Source organism: Castor canadensis, chromosome 6, assembly GCF_047511655.1.
Source record: "Castor canadensis chromosome 6, mCasCan1.hap1v2, whole genome shotgun sequence".
NCBI classification, from domain to species: Eukaryota; Metazoa; Chordata; class Mammalia; order Rodentia; family Castoridae; genus Castor; species Castor canadensis.
Window position 1 is genome coordinate 121050099 of NC_133391.1, and position 19634 is coordinate 121069732.

A 19634-nucleotide genomic window follows, 5' to 3' on the forward strand; every position below is an offset into this window, starting at 1 on the left:
CTATTGCATCAACTTCTCAGGAAATTCTGTCACTTTCCATTTCAAATTATTTTGGTGTTTTTAATCATGGAAATAATTGGTGAGTAATGATCAAATCATGCCTAGGATGATGGCTCCCAAAATGTTTCAGTAGACAGAAAAAATAAAACCCCATAATATACCTTAGACACAAAAATTACAAGATAGGAGTTTAAGTCTCTGGTTATTTATTTATTTATTGTAATATTAGGATTTGAACTTAGAGCCTTGTGCTTGCTAGGCAAGTACTCTATCCATTTGAGCCACACCTCCAGACCTCTGTTATTTTATTTTGTAAAAAATTAATTTTCTCTTTATTCTTCTTTTTTTTTATGGAACACTTCACGAATTTGTGTGTCATCCTCGCGCAGAGGCCATGATAATCTTCTCTGTATTGTTCCAATTTTAGTATATGTGCTGCCAAAGCAAGCACTTCTCTTTATTCTTCAGAATACTTCTAAGAAAGAGTAAAAGCAACAAAATATACATTCCTACAAATAAGACTTCTCAAAAAACTCAGAGGCTAGAATGAGGTCCAATGTTTCTCAGTGTTACACCTGCAGTTACCATATTAGGAACCATGCTAAGAAATTTATGAATATAACCAAAAACTAGCTAATAGGTTAAAAAAGATAGTTTCAGTTTACAATGATGAAAAACTTTATGGAGATGGATTGTAGTGATGGTTGTGTACCGATGTGAAAATACTTAATGCTATGGAAATAATACCCTTAAAATGACCAGAACAGTTATACATATTTTACCATAATAAAAAAATCACGTTTCAGAGACACTAAAGCAGATACCTTAAAAGCAACTGAGGCCAATAGGAAAAGGGGACCAGGAACTAGAGAAAAGGTTAGATCAAGAAGAATTAACCTAGAAAGTAACACACACGCACAGGAAATTAATGTGAGTCAACTCCCTGTACAGCTATCCTTATCTCAACCAGCAAAAACCCTTGTTCCTTCCTATTATTTCTTATACTCTCTCTTCAACAAAATTAGAGATAAGGGCAAAATAGTTTCTGCGGGATATTGAGGGAGTGAGGGGGAGAGGGAGGGGGCGGAGTGGGTGGTAAGGGAGGGGGTGGGGGCATGGGGGAGAAATGACCCAAGTGTTGTATGCACATATGAATAATAAAACAATAAAAAAAGTCACATTTATTGAATCCCTATTATCTGCCAAGTATCTGATTTCATTAGCTTAGTTAGTCATGACTACAGTCAGATCAGTTAAAACTCTCTCCTCAAAAGACAACAGAGACTAGGTTGTCCCATATCACAACTGGCCAGTGGTAGAGCAGCAGCAGAACTCCAGCAGAGACTCCCCCCCACCACCACCAGTGCCCAGCCTGCCCCAGAGTGCCCAACCTGCCTGTCACCACTTGTGCTGTTCCTGGGCTTGTGGGATGGGGCAGGTCAGGGAAATCAATGGCACTGAGGTACACAGGCTTTGTTCTAGTTTGTGTCATGCACTGTTTTCCTCTTCCAAAGTTTCAGTATGGCTGGGATTCCTTAACATCTTAGAATCTCTTCTGGTTTGTTTGAAAACTCTTTAAAAAACAATCTTTACAATAAGGCTGCATGCATTTTTGGTCAAGGTAGCTGCTGATACCATCAGAAGGGAAGCCCAGCATGCCTTTGTCTCAAGGGTCAGAGGAAAATAGTTCCTGCTCTTATCCAGCCCAGCCATCATGTGCCTCAGTTGGACCTGGGGTGGCCTCCTCCTCCAAACTGCTTATGAATGGTCAAGACATCTTCCACCATTCTTAGCTGCTACTCATCTGCCAGGTGGCAGTAATTCTCACTAAATTGTAACAGCTTTTTAGAAGCCAAGCCCAATTTGATTTTATTGTGGTTTTGAGGAAAGTAATATATGACTAGCTGGGTGTTAGCAGAATTGTTTTCTTCAAGTTGGGTGATAGAAAGAGAATTCTAAGTACATATACTATCTAAATATCTTTACAAGGGAAATGTACAGATAAGCATTAACATTCTATTTTTTAAATTCTATTTTTTACATTGTTTGGGCCACAAACTGTGGCCCCTTGCTGCCCATCTCCCCCACCCCCTCACTTCCAGGCTCAACATTCTGTTTTAATAAAATGTACATCAATGTCAGTAAACAGAGTATGCATAGGCAGCAGAGTAATATCCATTAGTTGAGTGGAAAATAAAATCCTATAATTCACAGTTAAAAGATAAACTTGTCCTGGGGTAAGTATGTAATTAGGGTGCAGATCAGGGGGTGTCTTAGAGTTGCAGTTCTGGTGTGAGCCAGCTGGGGGCAGTTGCTCTGGTGAGAGCCATTGTTTGCCTACATTCTATTCCAGATGTCTGGTAAATGGTCATCAGCAATGAGGAGGAAGAGTATCTGTAGCACTCAGAGGACCCAGGCAGGGTTAAGGGTGATGTCACCAGATTGTTTACTTATTGTGCATTTGTTCAAGATAGTATTGGGTACTACCAAAATACATGCCAAAAATGCAGATTCTAGTGCTCCGCCCTTGATCCTCAGGTCATTTTTGTTCACAGTAAAATCTGAAAATCACCACTCTATTGGTTCTCTTCAGGTGGAAGGATGGAGTGGAGACAATAGAAGGAACCAGACTAAAATTAAATGTCAGGATTTATTGGGTAGTTATAGTGTCATGAAGGCGCTGATGTAGTATCTAGGAAATAGAAATGCAAGAACAATCAAATGAAGAGATTTTCTAGGAGACTGTTAATTTACTAGTTGGAAGTGCAAAAAATGGAAGCAGAGGTAAGGCAAATGGACTCTGAGATGGCAGGAACTTGGGAGATCTGAGGTAAGACAGGCATTGTGTGGGGACCAGAGAGCACAATGGGAGCTGTGACAGCAATAAGCTTCCGCTATTTGTCCTTGGCTGGAAAGTGAAACTTGCAATTCCAGTTTCCTATCATGCCTCTCCAAGTAGTTGCAATCACAAGAAGTCCTGTGCAAACTCCCCCCAACCCCAAAGTTTCAGTGTGGAAACCTGTGCAATTTAAGAGATTTTCTTGGGGCCCAACAAACAGACATGATTCAAGGTGAAACCTATCTGGCCAACTTCCTAGCCCATGCTAGTATGAGTATTTCAAGTGTTTGGGTCTGCTAAGCAAAGCACATGTTGCAAGCTGAGAAAAGAGTCAAGCAATTGGGACTTGATGGTGTGCATATGTGTGTGCCATGCCATATGAGACTGGAGAGGGCAGCCTACTAAGCCCTTTGCAAATTTGGTATATATCTTGACGGCAATATGGAGCTACAGAAGACTTTTAAGCTATAGAGCAAAATGGTCAGATTTGTGTTGAGTCTAAGTACTATGGCTGGGTTAGATTAACAAAACAATCAAAAGTGGGGCAAGGTGATTGCATTTGCATTTGTGTGAGACAAAGTACACACAGTTTGAGGAATTTCCTGGCGCGTAGCCTTTTGTGTCACATGCTTGGTTTGGCCTCCATCATTCTTTTTGTTCCTTGTCACTTATCTTTTCTGATGTTTGGAAGGGAGACAGAGATTCTCTCTCCACTCTAAGCAGGGAACAAAAAGGACTTCCCTTGAAGTGAATTTATCTTTTGGAATTTTCAGAAATATTCTTGCAAAATTCCAAAGGCAGTTATTACTAAGGATACAAATGTTAATGGCTTAAAAAGCTGTTGATGAATTGGCTCATTTTTGCAAAAAGAAACATGGGAAAAATAAGCCAGAAGCTAGTAAAATTGGTTATCTATAAGGGTCAGGGAAGCCAGGCCCAAGGGGAGGGAAGAGGATGAGACATTTCTGGGTGTAACTTTTTATTTGGTCTTGAGTTTTAAACTGTGATGGTGGTTTACATTCCCTCTAAATAAAATTAAGTCAGCAAGGATAGGAAAAAGATGAAGACTGAATTCAAACAAAATAAATCAACAAAAAAGAATTTAACTTATTATCAAATAAATAAAAATCCCACATTAGAAAAATTACTCAAGGCGCTTTTGAACAAAGTGTTCTGACTATATACGCCAAATATGGTATTTTTTTAAGAATGAAAATTGAACTGTAAAGAAGTCTTGAAATTTAGCTGGTAAGTTGTTGGCAGTGTGTATTGCAGGATTGGGCAAATGAATGAAAGCCCTGGGATTGTTGTGGGAGAAGGGAGATACCAGTGTGGACTGGCAGACAATGATTCTTGCCTGAATTAGTTATAACTACAAGACTATGAAATGGCAACTTTCTATTTCTAAATTTCTTCCTCATTTATTAGTTGGTATACATCTGTAAGGAAGCACTTTCCCTTTCCACTTTTATTTATTTGAATATTAGATGATATCTCCCCATGCGTTACAACTGTTTCTGGCATTTGTCATTTTGATGCGTCTATCATTCTTATTTTCCCAGTGGGAATTCCTTCCATCTGGATCCTGTGTCCTCTTGACATATCCCTACCCTACTAAGAAAAGAATTTTTGAAAAAAGAAAAAAGTTTATCCTGATACTAATACTAATCCAATACTACAAAATAAAAAGTAAATCAAAATGGAGATCAAAATAGAGACATGTCAACTAAATGCACTGCTAGAGTAAAATCTTTATACCCTGAAGATCTCTCTCTCTCTCTTTCGCTCTCTCTCTCTCTCTCACATACACACACACACACATCAACTACATGAGACTGTATGAGGACAATAATTGGAGAACTTAGGAAAAGGGCTGTACATGAAAGATTAGTAGTATATCAATGTATATTTCTTGAGTATGATCATTACATTGTGGAAATGTGTTTGGATGTTGTTGGCCGTTCTTGTGACTTTTTTCCAAGTTTTTTCAAAATAAATAGGACATGGGGAAACATGTTGGGCTGAGTGAGAAAGACTGTGCAAGGCAAGGCTGGGCTGGACTATACACATACATCAGTAGGACATCTCACAGAGTCCCAGAAAGAAGTGTGCCCAGGAATGTGGCTAGAGGCAAATGGCAGAAATGAGACCATTTGAAGCATGGGTCGCTTGCACTGCTTTCAAACCTGCATGCCTTGGGGCTGCAACAATACAGTCACTTATGTTAAACCCAGATATGACATCATTTAGTTTCACAATCAAACTTTGCACATACAAAACTAAGGTTATATTTCAATTCCATAGCAAGCCCAATCACTGAATGAGAGGCACTTTTATTGCCTCAGCTGGCAAGATGGGTTTTAGTCCAGAGCTCTTCAAGAGTGATCTCAATTTTTCCTTGTTAATCTTGCCATGGAATCATAGTGAAATGATGGTGGGGGCGTATATCTAAGGCATCCAGGGATCGGCAGTGTGCCTTATTTTCTGTTGAGTATGACTCTTGTGGTTTTCATCTGATGCTTACTTACACATAGCTTCACACAGAAACAGGTTTGCCACCCCACCTCCCAACTCACCCCCTCCTCCCCCAGCCACAGATGCAGATTCATATTCCTGGCATTCCCACTCTTGTTTGGTGAGCTTTAAGAGGCACCGTTCTCATTTTGTCCCCAGGAGTAAAGCAGCAACTGCTTTAAACTGATAACGATAGGATTTCACTGTCCTATAGACAGTCATTTAAACTCCGTGATATGTAGCCACTGCCTTGAAATTCAAGCAATAGAAATGACATCATTATCAGCCGACTCTTTATGATGAAAAATGAACCACATTAGGAAACAATCTGAACCCAAGGAAACTTCAGTGATCAATCATCACAATTACAATGTGCTGGTCTTTTATGTAAATCCAACCCACAGTGAAGCCTGGCTTGGGTGGGGGAGTTGGCAGAGGAGAAATCCAGTGGAAAAAGAACATTAGTACAATGTAATTAAGCAAAAGGGAAAGCTTTGGATGATATGTGCTTCTCAGGGGACCACTGCATGCCTTAGGGACCCTGAAAGAGTTGAGCTGAAAGGGGTGCATCATCATCTTTAAAAGCACTTGTTAAATGCCCAGAGCTACACAGAAATGGGCTGGGATTTGTGTTGTGTGAAGTTCATTGCAACAATCCAATGCCCTCCCTCAGGGAACCTGAGCCCTCCATAGGCTCCCTGGTTGATGAGTAGGGGCAGGGGCAGCTTATTACTGCAGGGAAGTCATCACCATCACCAGAAGATAACGTTGCAGCTCTGAAGTGTCTGGTTTCCCTCACTCTACTAAGTCCCTTCGGTGATTTGTCCTTTTCCAGGCTGCATGGGACAGAGGAAGTAGCATTGTCATCACCCACCAATAAGAAGGTGGGTTGTTTTCAGAGAGCAAGGGAGCTGGAGAATTGGATGAGTCTTGTTGTCCAAGGGTACACATGAGCACACTTCACCAGCTTCACCTGCCTATACGTGGTCCTTAGAATGTGTGTTCTGCCTATTTATTCTCCTTGTCTCAGAACTTGAAGAAGGAGAGAGAGGGTGAGAGAGAGAAAGGGGGGGAGAGAGAGAGAGAGAGGAGAGAGAGAGAGAAGACACAAGGGAGATGAGGAAGGCAAAGAAATAATGGATGTGGTGGTAATGGTCCCAGAAAATCTCAGAGGACAGATTTATCCAGGCATCTCCAGGTGGCCAATATTCTAGGCCACGTGTAAAGCCCAAGGAAGTAAAATCTTAGCTTGGTTCAGTCATCCCTTACCAGGGACTCCAGAGGGTGCAGGCCCCACCATGGAAAGATGGCCCTGGGCTAGTGAGTGCTCCAAGTACCATCTTTACATTTTGGCCTCTATCTGGTGATACTGAGTCCTCTTCAGTCCTCTTTTTTTCTGGAAAAAAACCAGAAGTACTGGAGATTCCTTTGAGGAATGTCAATCTTCTCCTGAAGAAACATGCTTCTGAGAGACCTCGCATTGAGCCTTGTGTGGATTATGATTTGGGATGTTTTTCATAAGGCAGCTGAAAACAGGTTTTAAACAGTAAAAAGTGGAGCAGCCCAGAGACAAGGTGCAGCAGGGCAGAAAGAGTAGAGCCTGGGGAAAATAACATCAAATGTGACTTTACATTGACTAGAAGTTAGGCACTGGGCTAAGCCTTCATACCCATCAGGACTTTTACCCCTCATAACAAGCTGATGGACTGTTGGGAGTCTGTGACATCCCCTCTGGAGAAGGGGAATCAGATGCTCAGAGGGGTTATGTGCCTTGCTCCTGATCAGTGGTTGGCAGATAGCGCTGGGATGCAACTTTGCCAGTCTGACTTTCAACACCTGTCCTTCACCAGAGAGTAAAGAAACCTGTGAGGGAGAAGTTTGCCAAGCTCCCAGGAAAGGAGGTTCAGATTCAGTCACCCCAACCCTGCCTCGGGCTGAAGGTACCTGAGTTATCTTGGTTGTATTAGAGATATGTCAATGGTGGTGGGAGGCCACACGCCAATAAAAGACCCATGGGCTTGCCAGCACGGGCCTCATTCTGCTCTGGTGTAGCTGGCTCTAGGGCCACCATGGAATCTTACTCTTGGCAGAAGCCAAGAGCCCTTTCTGGATTGCCTTTGGGTTTACACTGCTAGCAGCTTCCTAATCTGACCCACCAGGGCAGACCCACTGTTCTCCCTCTTTAGCTCCTGTACATTGGGCAGGTTTCTAATTGGAGAAAGAGTAGGTTAGTGAGAGCTGGGTGGTGATGGTGGTAGGTATTGTGGTGACCAAACCTCAGTGGGTGGAAAAGGCAGACAGTGCTGTGCAATGAGCCCTGTGCTCAGAACAAGAAATAACCCAACCACGCGTTAACTGAGTAATGTTGGATTTGACTTAAAACTTCACAAGCATAAGCTTATTGTCTGTAAACTACATATAATAATGTCTACTTTGTAAGATTTGGTAAAGTCAGGAGTAATGTGAAGTATGGGTAAGTGCATCGAGAGCTATAAAATCTTACACGTGTGTACATTGTAGCTTTTGGACTTAAGTTGGATCAAATGGTTCTTGAAACAAGACAGTCTAAGACAGGAGCTTTGTTAAACATATTTTTTAATTGATTTTTCTTCTAACAGGATTTAATTTGTGCTCTGTTGTCTTGTCTCTAAATTTTTGAGATACGGGTTAGTTAAAAAGACATGTGCTTTGAAGTTGAGCAAGGTCCCTCACCTTGCTATGGTAATGTAAAGACTGCTTAGAGCTCTAACACTCATTCTAATCCAGGAAACAGGTGTGGTCCTGGTAAGGCAGTCCCTCATCTGCCACTATTTTCTACCCCTGCCAGAACTTTCTGCTGCCTCTATCTCTGTGGCCAGATATGTAGAGCATCAGAGCTGTGGTCACAGTCTGCAGGCCTTTCAGAGAAAGAGGTGGTTTGGCATTTGAAGAATTATAATTTCTACCATTTACTGTTTACTCCATGTCAGGTGCTGATCTAAGCATTTCGTGTGCATCCCCATTAATGTGACAGTCCCATACAGTAGGAATTATTATCATCTCCAGTTTACAGATAAGAAACTGAGCTCAGAGAGTTTTGGGGCAATTGCTATGGTTTAGCAGTCAACGCAGTGCAGGTCAGGTGTACTGTGTGGGTCTGTCTGTCTCCAAAGGCTTCTCTTAGTTGAGAATGGTGCCCAGTGTCTGGCCATCCTGGGGTTTGACAGAGCAGCCAGAGCTTCACCTCAAATGGCTACATCAAACTTGGTCCTGGCAACTTCAAAGTGTCCTCCTCTTGCTGGAGCTAAGAGTGGCACAGGACTGGAGTACATGTGACTTCCTTTTGGTGCCAGACCCAATACCTGCCCCAAACTGAGAATGAAACAGACCTATTCAGCAGGATTTATGTTGAGTGGCTGTGCATAGTCCATGTGAGCTATGGGTGCCTCTGCCTCAAAGTCTATTCACTAAATATGCATTTGGCCATAAAAACATTTATTTTCCAAATAGCTACACTCACTTTTTTGTGGTTAAAAGTGGGGGTGGAACAGCCTACAGATCATTACAGCTATTCCTTTTGATCTCTGTGATTCTGACTTCCTAGTGTTCATTTATCACATAAAAGTTATTGTATAAAAAGTAAGTGGAAAGAGAAAAGAAAGAAGGAGAAAGAAAGTTAAAGGAAAGAAAGAAAGGCTAATTTATTCAGACAAGGCAAGGAAAGGGAGAAAAGGATGGGGAAATATAAGTGTGATCCAGGGCTGAATAAAGTTGTATGAAACCGAGGGCCTGGCGGTCTTCTCCACCCATCTATTACCATCTCATAAATCTTTACATTGCATTCCGTTAAATGTGTCAGAAATGCATCTGTGCTTGCAAATAATTGCAGCCATTGAAGGAATCCGCCCTGGCATATCCATTTGAGCTCAAAATAACCTATGTAACCTAAGAGTAAATCAGTGACTGGACACTCAGTGCCAAGCATAATCTCAAGCAACATTTAACTAGGTTCAATATTTATTTCCCTGCCTTGAGTCACTTTGAAATGATCTGGACTCAGTTCAGACAGGACCAGCCCTAATTTTATGGTGCTCTTGGAATCCTTCCAGCAACACAAGGGCTCAGATGTCAGGGAGTTCCAGAAAAATGAGATCCCTCACAGATTTCACAATTTAAGGCACCCTCCTTCTAACATTTTGCAGCATGAGGGCCTTTTGACTGAAGATGTGAATTTTTGAGAGAGTTGAGCACCCATAAGAAGTACGTTTCATGGACGGTCTAACTCCTACCTCATCCCGAGGGATGGGTGGGTAAAGTTAAGCTGGTTAACAGCTGGCATAAATGAAATCTCAGAATATTTGCAAGTAGGAGAAAAGACAGACAATTTACCACTTCTCAAACTCATGGCATTTCTCCAACAATTATGGAAGCCAGATTTGGGAAGTTTTAAGCTATATTAAAATAGCAGATGACATTCCTGTAAGTTTGATGGTTATGGGGACACATCAAATAAGTAGCAGCCAATTCTCAAGCTTTTGTATCTCAAATGGCCAATCAATAGAAACCAACCAATTTTAGTGTACACCACAGATAAATCTTTTGATGGCAGGATTGACTTATAGCTCCTTGTTAAAGGGCTATTGAACTGACATTGAGTGACCTCACACTCAGTCATAACATTTATTATAAAAATCTGACTTAGTTAAGTGAAGTGATTGATATCCTCCTTTAAAATGCAGTCTTTCATATTTTTTAGTTGCAAAAAAAAAAAAAAACTCAAGGACCTCAATCATAAAATATTTTCATTTTCTGTATTTTTCCCATAATTCATAGATGGTTAGTCTTTATTCAGCATAGGAGCAAGAATTATGGAGTCTGTGAGGCCCAGTTTCATATCCTAGGAGTATCATTTATTAGTTTTTAAGCAAATTTTAGACTTCTCTGAGGCACAGTTTCCTTATCGATAGAATTGGGAGACTTAAGTGAGATAATGTATTTAAAGCAATTAGTAAAGTATCCAGGTACATATTCAAGAAATGCTAGTCACATCATTGTCACAATGATAATTATTATCGTAATTATGGAAGTACAGACCATTATGCTATTAGAAGAAACAATACTACTAACAACAACAATATCTATCATGATGCTTTTTTTTGATACCGACCAGCTACCAGGCAGGCACTGTGCTCAATGTTTGAATTGTAGTTTCTCACTTGATTCTCACAAAGCCCTCTGAAGTAGGTTTTATTATTATTCCAGGTTTTAGAAATGAGAACACTGAGACTCAGGGAATGAACAAATTTCTTGCAATCACCCAAGTGGCCAAGATCCAACCATACTACAATACATGACCTCCCTCCCCAAAGTCACATGCATTTTTGTTTTTTTGTCCTATTAGACTCTTAGAGGAAAGTCATTGTGTCTCTGGACCTTGGGCTTTTCACCTGTTAAATGAAAAAGTTGGAGTACATTACATCAGATATTTAGGATTCTAAGATTTGAATGGAGTCAGTTGTTGAGAGAGACAAGCTAGGAAAACATGTAGCCAGGGTTTTATAAATGTTTGAAATGAGCTTGTGTACATGTATGGTGTGCTTTGCACAGTCACTTCTACCATTCAGGCTTTCCATATTGCCTTAGTTCTCTGTTTTTAAGCTATCATTTTCAAATGCTGTGGAGGAAGGTGTATACTTACCCACACACATCTGCAGTATACATGGCTGGTCTTGCATAAGTAGCACAATCTTTAATTTGGATCAGTCTTCACTTCCTACTCCTAACCTTGATTCTTATGAGACACTTAACAATAGCTCCTTCTTCCAAATCCTAAAATAAATTCTCCTGCCATTCTGGGAATAATCTTGTGATTAAAAGTTATTTACATTTGGTCTTCACACTTCAGGGTGGACGGGAAAAAATCCTCTGATCACTGTTGGTGTAGGGTTAAGATGTTTAAAATATTTTACATCTTGGCCACAAGGTAAGCAGTTTCCAGATACAGCCTGATTTGAGGCTTAGCTTCCAGGGTGGAGGCTGGTAGATGGAAGGACCTAGAGGTGATAGAAGGGAACCTGAACCTTGCTTTTTGGCTGGAACGAAGCCCAGGGCATTTCCTTATGACCTGCTGCTGTGGCCCAGTGCCATGTCATAGACAGAGTGCTCTGGCTCTCAGTCCTCCTCTTGAACCATGCTCTCTGCTGGGCCTGGCCTCCTGACTCACTGCTTTTCCAGGGTATGTGAACAACATGTGGAAATATTGTATATGCTCGATTGGCTTTTCAAAAGTAGTCAAAACATTGTTACAGTCTGAGGTTCTACTCCTTGGAGGGTTCAAACTGAACAAGAAAATGGGAAAAAGTCATCTGCCTTCAGTTCCTAGGACTAGAAACTTTACGTAGCGTTTATAAGACAATAACCTGTTAGCAGGTTCATCTATTCCATCCTGATAATTGCAATATACCATAGATTATTGGACCAAAAATTAGAATTAGTTAAACAACTAATTGACGTTAAGGATGCACATCAGTTCTATGGCAGAATTGGAAAAAAATGTAAATGCGTTTGCTTTAATTGACTTAGGTATAGCCACAGATCAAGTCGTCAAGTCAGGGCTCAGTGGACACACAGGCTATGACCTACCTCAGGCTTTCTGCCAATTAGAGGAATATTAGCAGAACCTCTCAATTGGATGAGGCATTTTTGGGATGGGAAGGGGGAGTAGAAGTTGGTACTGTGTTTTATAATGTGTTTCAACATCGCTTATCAGAAACCAAGAAAACTCTTAAGCACAAATTCATTAGCCTTGGCTTTGATGGTTTGCACCTAATTGTTACAAGTCAGTAGAAAGTCACTCATCATTGGCTTTTTCCATAGGAGGAACGTTAAGCAAGATTTGTTGTCCTTTAAATATTATTTATCCAAATATGACCTGGCTTTTCAGGGAAAATGTATAAAGGACATAAATATGTCTATTTTTCCTAAGATCTCCCTAAACCTTGCAATTTCAAGTCCAGTCAGAGATTTTACCAAACTTTTTTTGGGGGGGTTGAAATCTGCCCATAAAAATTAACTGCAGGCTTTTATGCAAGTTAAAAACAGAATTCATGTGGTTCTTTTAAAATCTTATAGGTCTTTAAAAGAAGGCCTAATAAAAATACAGCTTCCTAGATGCCTTTTCCTGTGGCTTCACAGCCTGTTTGTTTAAGGACCCATTACAGCTCAGCAGCTCATCTTACCCCGCCTTCAATCCCAGAAGCACAAAGTATTTCTGGTTTTATTCAGAACCATCATTGGAAAATGCCAGCTGTTCTTTTTTTTTTTCCCTATTGAAAATTGAATTAAGAGTTCAGGAAAGGTATAAGATAGCTTTGTAATGTGGAGCTTGAATTCCTGTGTAGGTCTCTAGGGAGATGGTGTTTCAACATATACTCAAGAAAAATTTACATGGTTCTTTGGGCTACAGCATGGAGCATCAACCTCATCCTTCTAGAATCTGGAGGCCGGAGCTGTCCCACAGCCATCCCTAATTATTCTGGCCCCAGTCACAATAGAAGATGTGCCTACAACCTCATACAAGTAGATACTGGTCCAGGGTCAGCCTGGCCCAGTGGGAAGCTAAGAAGACACCCATATGGTTGTGGGCTACTTTGCTCATTGTCAAGTGAAGGGGAAGGCACTATGGCTCCCCACTGAGGACAATCCTTTTTGATCTGTTAGGTACAACCTCTTCATGTGCTTTTGTCTTATCTTTGACTGAGGTCCTAATACCTACCTCCCGCAGCCTTTTGGGAACGTAACAAGATTAGCTCTTTGGTAAGGGGAGAAACTACATTACAGAAGACACAATGACCTGGTTTTTTACTCATTCATTCAAGCACATAGCGAACACATACCACACACAGGGCACAATTATAAGTGCTGAAGTTGTGAGCCACAGACACAGGCATTGCTTTCATGAACATGGATCCTGTAAGTGAAGAGAGGCCCACAATTACAGTACAGCGTATGTGAGTTAGTCAGGTAGTCCTGTGATGGGGTGTAGGGTCGAGGAGTGGCATCTAACCCCGGGTAGGGAAGAGTTTATGGAGGTTGCCTGAAGGGGGTAACTCATGGGTAAGGATGAGCAACAGATGCAAATGAGGGCCATGGTATAATAATTACAGCAAAAAATTCATTTCTAAGAAGAAAAAAATTTGATAGTTGCAGTTTAATCCCAAAGGAGATAGTCTTTCAGAATGTAGCCTGGGATCCTTCCTTTCTAGTCATCTCCTTGAGGAGGTGCCATTTTCTTTCCCTAATACCTAGTGTGATCTCTCTAGGGCTTTGTCTCATTTATGAAAAATACAAAACAATCAGATCACAACTTTGCCACGCTGAAATCCCTGTCCCATCTCTTGTTATTTTTCTATATAGGACTGACCTGGTTGCTGCTTATTTGGTCAGGTCACAAATGTCTAAGATGATGAAACATCTCACTGGAGATGCTACTCAGGAAAGTGACCTATTTTTGACCTGTTCTTAGCAGACTGCTTTAACTTTGCCATGGCTACAGGCTCTGTGGAATAAGAGTGAACTAGTGCGTGGTATCAGAAGGCTTCATTTTCCCAAAGTCAAGATAGAAATCCAAATGATGTTGTCTTCTAAATTAAATGAAGCTTCTATAATCTGAAAGACTCCAGCTTCCTCACAGTACTGGACTCAACCAAGATCTTATCTGAGAGTAGGTGTCACAAGTTCATCTCTTTCCTCAAAGGGAAGCTCAGGATCCTCTGCTCTGCAACTTTATTCCTAATTTTAATAGGCTTGAATATCTTGTTTCCAACCTTCCAGAATGTATGACATGCAAGAAAAGAGGAAAAAGAGTTGGCTTTTAGAAGTGGCCAGGAGAGACAGCAGACAGTGATAATAGGGAAAAAAGAGGAGACCCAGAATAGAAACACAAGAACTTAAAAAGTAGGAAAGCTTGGTCGAAGTGGGCTGGGTGTGGAGAGTCTGTGAGAACTTTTGAGTTTTTCCCTCTGTAATGAGACTTGCAGTCTGCTTCCTGGCATTTTGTCCAATTAAAATTGTGTTAAGTAGTTTCCTAATTTTGAATTGACATGAAAATTATGGTAATTTATGATAAGAAAGGGTTTCCTCAAGTCATTTGACAAGTCATTACAAAGGTGTAGCTCTTCTTCAGGAGAACAGAGAGGGGGCTTTGTTAAGTTCTCTTCTCTCATGGCTCATTGGATAAGGAGCAGATCACATATCTGAATCCTATTTTGTGCTATTTCTATATTTTTCTCTAGTTCCAAAAATAATTCTCCCTTCCCATTCCTTCTTTCTGCAAAATTAGGTTGGTGGCCTTGACAGAAACTTCTGAGAGTGATAGAGGTTTAAAAACACAGAGAAGCTGGGCATGATGATATACCCCTGTAATTCCAGCACTTGGGAGGCTGAGCAGGAGGAACATGATTTCCAGACCAGTCTGGGCTACATAGTGAGTTTAAGACCCTGTCTGAAACAAACAAACAAACAACAGCAAAACAAACCCAAATAGCAAACAAACTAAAACCAAAAGAACCTTCTAAAAACATATGGTATATATTTACATGAAGCTTGGGAAAGTAATGTCAGGCCATCAGGTGAATCTTAGATGATATCTAGAAGGTAATTTGACAGTCAAGGAGTTTGCAGTCTTTATTATGTAGTTGGGGAGACTGAGGCACAGCAAGGTAAATTAACATAACTGAAGGTCTATATGAAGGGCAATGCTGGAGTAGATACAAAGCCCTTTTGGATCCTGAGATGCTGTTTTTTTTCCCATTTGATTGTGACACTAACATTAAATTTGTGTGCCATTCGAGCTAGCTGACCAGCCCTTTATTTTTAATGTATCCTCTAAGTTTATTTATTATGCGTTGGAACTCTTCTCTTGACACTGCATTTGAAATTATTTTATGGCAAAAGCTTTGAAGGTTTATAATGCAGTGGACTCCTAATAGCAGGTCAATCAGAAAGACTTACATTTGGCACGGGTTCTCAATGATCTAACCAAACTATTTAAAGCTTGGTGAGGGAGCCCAGGAAACTGCCCAAGTTCTATCCTGGAGCGGATTGGCTGAGGTGATCCTCAGAGAACAGTGATTGTCATAGCCACATTGCCTTTGTGGCAGGGATGCTCCATCTCCTGGGGGTTTCACTGATACTGTGTGTGTGCTCCAGGATGGTCTTGCTTATCACTGAGGGGTTTGGGACTCTTAGTGAAGCCAAACAAGATGATTTATAGTCTATTCAGAGGCACTTTCTACACACCACCACCACCACCCTATGAAGTCCTTCAAGAGCTTTGAAGAAAAACACACACCTATTCATTCTACCTCCATCCACAAATACTAGGGATCTACAAAGGCCTGGCTTCAAGTTACCTCCCTGCCACTTACTAGTTAGGCCATCAAGTTTCCTCAAGTGTAAAATAGGTTGGGATAACCATGAAGATTAGTTAAGATCCCATGTGAATGGCAGAGGACTTGGCAGGTAGTAGTGCTTAATAAATACATTGCGGTTGCAAGAGAGATTCTAAGTGCTATAAGAATTCACGGGGGAGGGTTTGGTGGAGTTGGAATGAGAGGAGAAGTCCTGTCATCTGGAAAGAGGGGTGTTCTTGAAAATGAAGTGTGGTGAGGATGGGCCGCTAGGCAGTGCTGGGCAAAAAGAGAGCAAGAGCCTGGACAGCAGTGAGATAGGGCTTTCAGGAGAATGTCAGAAGAAGGGTCTGTGGGACATGGGAGATGGAGGACCATGGATTTTGGCCAGTGGCAAAGCCTCCACCCACCTCCTCTGCCCTTCCAGGAACTGGTTTGTGTTTTTCCATCTACAGCCTGGCAGGATAGCTGTGTCATGAGTTTTTGAAACCTTCACGCCATCACTTCTGCCATATTTGAGCAAGTGAGGGCCAGAAAAGACCTATTATCCAAAGTAGGTGATCTGGAACCTTTGGTTGGGGGAAGTGAGACATCAGAAACATTCACCTGAGAAGAAAGGCTAACCAACAATTAACAGGTCCTGGAAATAAACCAGCACCTGGCATTTTCTTGAGGGATTACCCCTTCTCCTTCCAAAGGTCCTTATAAAGTCCTGCTTGTTCCTTCCTTGGCAAGCTTATGATGTTCTTAACAGCAGAAAATTACCGCCTTTCCACCTTCCTAAAGGGATCAATGAATGTCACTTAGACTATTTGTTATTGTATTTTCAGTTTAGCTTCTGTAGCAATTGTCTTTTTCTGCTGTTTCTTACTAATTACATACAGTGGTAAGTTTCTTCCCGCCCACAGAAAAACCAAAAGACATTAGCTGTCTCCATTACCATTCACGGGCCTGCTTAGCTGAATGGGAAGAAAGCTGCTACAGCCAAATTGCTATTTTGAAAGACTGCTTATGTGTCCCTTGAGAATTTTAAAGTGTGTTTCTTGATAGCTTCACTGAGAAGAGAAGTGATAGTACATTTCCCATCTAAATAGGTATGGGAAACGCCTTGCAAATGCATTTCTCAAGTTAGGAGTTCATAGGAACTGGTACCTTCTTTATCTAGCTGGTGCTTTTCTTAAAAGAAGGAAATGGAAATAACTCAGTTCTTATTATCTACTTTTGGCTACTCCCTCTAATATTTTTAAAAAAGAAATTAATGTGGGCCAGAATAATGGCTCATGCCTGTAATCCCAGCATGAGAGAGGCATAGGTAGTAGAATCATGGTCTGAAGCTGGTCTTGGGAAAAAAACATGAGACCCTATAAGAAAAAGAATTAAAGCAAAAAAGAGATTGGATGTGGCTCAAGTGGTAGAGTGCACACCTAGCAAGTACAAGGCCCTGAGTTCAAACCTCAGTATGCCCCCTCCCACAAAAATTAATGCAATTTTTGATATTGTCATTGAGGTTCCTTAAGTCATACAGAAGTAGCCTCTGAGATCCATCCATGCAAGGTAACTCATTTTGTATTAGCTATGAACCACAGAGAGCAAACTATTTGGTACAAAAATATTATTTCATGTCCCCCCCCCACCATGATTGATGCTGTACAAACAGAAAATAGAATGCCATTTGCCTACTGACTGCTTTAGGGCGAGGCAAAATTGTTAAAAACAGTGTGTAGGGGATTGTTCTGATTTTAAATTTGTTTTATTTACATTATTTATTCTATTTAAAAATAATTGTTTCCTTTGCAGCATTACCTTCAGGCACAATGACAAGAAAAAGAGGGAGGTTTTCTAACAAGTAAGATTTCAAATAGCAACAGTGATTCAGCTTCTTCCTATGGCGAGGGGGTAATGCAAATGAATAGCCCCCAAACTCCATGTCTATTTAAGAAGCATGAGGATTCTGCCTTGCTATTAAAAGGGTTAGTGACCTAATCTAATGTGCTTTTTAGGACCCAAACCAGCCCCCAAGTCAGTAGACCCACAACTGGGAAAGAGGCAGCTCTTTCTCTGTCATGAATGAGAACTCATTAGTTCTTATTGTACTATGGAGCAGGTGGAGAGGGGGTGGGGGGCTGGGACTCTGCTTGTGGAAAAATGACAGAGGGACCTCTAAGCAGAGGCTGTAAGAGGAGGGACATTACAGGCCTAATTTACTAGCATTTCCCAAGAAATGAAAAGAAGGGTTCTCTTCTCTCATGTGCGACATAAAAGTCCCTTTAAACCTCTCTCGGAGGAAGAGTCTGCTTCATTAGCCAGGGATCCTATCTGCTAAAGGGTTAATGGTGAAAGAAATCGTAAGAATAGGGCCAGGAGAGAGTAAGAAACAAAACACAAACATTTTAGAATTCATCTACTTCTTGCATAAAACAAGCCAGGCTTTGATTTTAATTCCTTCTTCTTTTTTTTTTTTTAATGATGGCACTGGGATTTGAACTCAGGGCCTCATGCTTGCTAGGCAGGCAATCTTCTCACTTGAGCCACACTGCCAGCCCTCTCCTCCTCTTTCAATAACTAGTCCCTGAGGAAAAAAAAAAAACATTTCTAACAGCTGTAGTAGCCAAGATTCCCTTCATCAGGGGAACGGATATAAAAACTGTGGTGAATCCAGACAGTGGAATATTATACAGTGTTTAAAAGAAAAGAACTATCAAACCACGCAGCAACATGGAGAGGGTGTAAGTGCATATTACTACATGAAAGAAGCCAATCCAGAAAGGCTGCTTAGTGTATGATTCCATAAAAGACAAATCTATATAGACGGTAAAAAAAATCAGTGGTTGTGAGGGGTTAGAGGAGAAAGGAGAAAGCAGAGACAGAATTGAAAGTGGGAATTAAATATTTTCATTTTATACTTCTATTCTTATTATATTTTATTATTATTATTATTGTGTTGGGGGTACACTGTAACATTTACAAAAGTTCTTACAATAGATCATTGTTGAGTTTGCCTCCTCCATCATTGTTCCTTATCTCCCTCCCCCCATTCCTGGAATGGTTTCAACAGGTTTCATTTCATTTTATGTATTTTTTCACTATTTGGTTTTTATTGGTGGTACTAGGTTTGAACTCAGGGCTTTGCACTTGCTAGGCAAGCACTCTACTACTTGAACCACACCTCAGCCTTTTTTGTTTTAGTTTACTCTTCAGATAGGGTCTTACGCTTTTACCTGGGGCTGACCTTGGATTGTGATCTCCTATCTCTTCTTCCTGCCTTCCTGGGATTGCAGGTGGGTGTCACCACACATATCTTGGAATTTTTTGAGAGAGGATCTCTCTAACTTTTTGCCCTAGGTTGGCCTTAAGCCACAATCCTCCCATTTCTGCCTCTGCATCCTGCATAGCTGGGACTACAGGCATATACTACCATACCCACCTGGCCCACTATTTGATTATTTTTACAATGTTTGACTTTTATAAGCCCATCATGATTATCAAACCATCCTCAACCTTCAACACATCCAACTCACTTTTCCAAAACAAAAGAGAAGACACTTCATTTAGCTATTGTGCCTACAAATAACTGGTAGGCACATAACTGTACAATGACATTAGCAGAATTCAATATTTTGTCCACCATATAAGGAACTTCTACCCTGTATATAATATCCTAATATTTTAGTGCCTCCTCATATGGCATGTGTCACACTGTTAGTCACGGAGGGGGGCAATCATTCAAATCATATATCTACTCAAATTCAAAAATGTCCTTCACTGAAGATCTATTTTAGTCAAAACCACATTCTGTCCATAGGCACCTTTTTTTTTTTTAAAGAAACTTCAATTTTGCATTTAGGTTGCTGTACTCAAATCAACATAGTCAGAAGAAGAAAGTTTTCAGTCCA

The 19634-nt window shown here is 40.8% G+C and overlaps 1 non-coding gene across 1 annotated transcript; it reads right to left on the bottom strand.

The window, feature by feature from the left end:
* Positions 1-344: 344 nt before the first annotated feature.
* Positions 345-451, bottom strand: LOC141424399 (U6 spliceosomal RNA). The gene has a single exon (XR_012449336.1). It is a non-coding gene; the product is annotated as a U6 spliceosomal RNA (small nuclear RNA).
* Between the last annotated feature and the right edge of the window lie 19183 nt (positions 452-19634).